Here is an 865-nt window from a genome sequence, read left to right on the forward strand (position 1 = left end):
AACACCTGGTGCAGCCAGCAAAGCCCAGCAGGTAACCTGGCTTACCAGTCACTAGGTTTGAGGGTAAATCAAACTGCGCTCCAGGTGCTGTGACCAGTGCCATGGTGCCCAACACTTGCATTAAGTACCATTTAGGATGCTTAAGGGTATCCAGGGCATCCATAGGGACTGGCAGACACTATATGTACCTATGGGAAGCCCATTCCCTTCTGGAGCAGTGGTTGGACGCCAAGCAGGAGACTCCAGGGAGTCTTGAATGGTGCTCAGCTCCTGTTTTTAATGACACTGCACCTTGCTCTCGCTTTCTGCTGGAGAAGGAGTTTAGGCACCTCGTAGAAATGGAGACATCTCCATGTAGGTGTGCCAGTGACGGACTTGGCTCCAGATTATTGCCGCAGATGATAATGTGTGTTATAAAGAGATAGACCACTGAATTTAATAACAAAGATCCTTAGAAATGCTAGATGGTAGCAAAATTGCTTGTAGACTATAATATAAGAAAAGGTGTAATAAATAAGAAATACATACTCATCACCTTCCCCCCCAAAAAAAAATTCCTGCTTGTTTAGGAAAAAGAGTTTGTTCCTCAGGAGCAGCTAATTTTGGGATGCCTTTAGGATTTATATTTGATCTAGTGCTGTTTATTATCCTGATGTCTTTATAGTGGCGGCAGTTTTTGTCGGAGTGGAGGCTCTGAGCCCCTTTGTGGGTGTTTCCCAGCCACTTACACGGCTCTAGGAGTTCACAGGGACATGAGTGGCAGCGTTGCCACAGCTCGCAAAATTCCCTTTTGAGGTGCAAAATGTTTCTTCCCGGTGATTCCCCCCCCCCCCCCCCCCCTCCCCTCTACACCACCCCTTCATAG

The sequence above is a fragment of the Aptenodytes forsteri genome, unplaced genomic scaffold (genome assembly GCF_000699145.1).
Source record: "Aptenodytes forsteri isolate BGI_AS27 unplaced genomic scaffold, ASM69914v1 Scaffold75, whole genome shotgun sequence".
Classification (NCBI taxonomy): Eukaryota; Metazoa; Chordata; class Aves; order Sphenisciformes; family Spheniscidae; genus Aptenodytes; species Aptenodytes forsteri.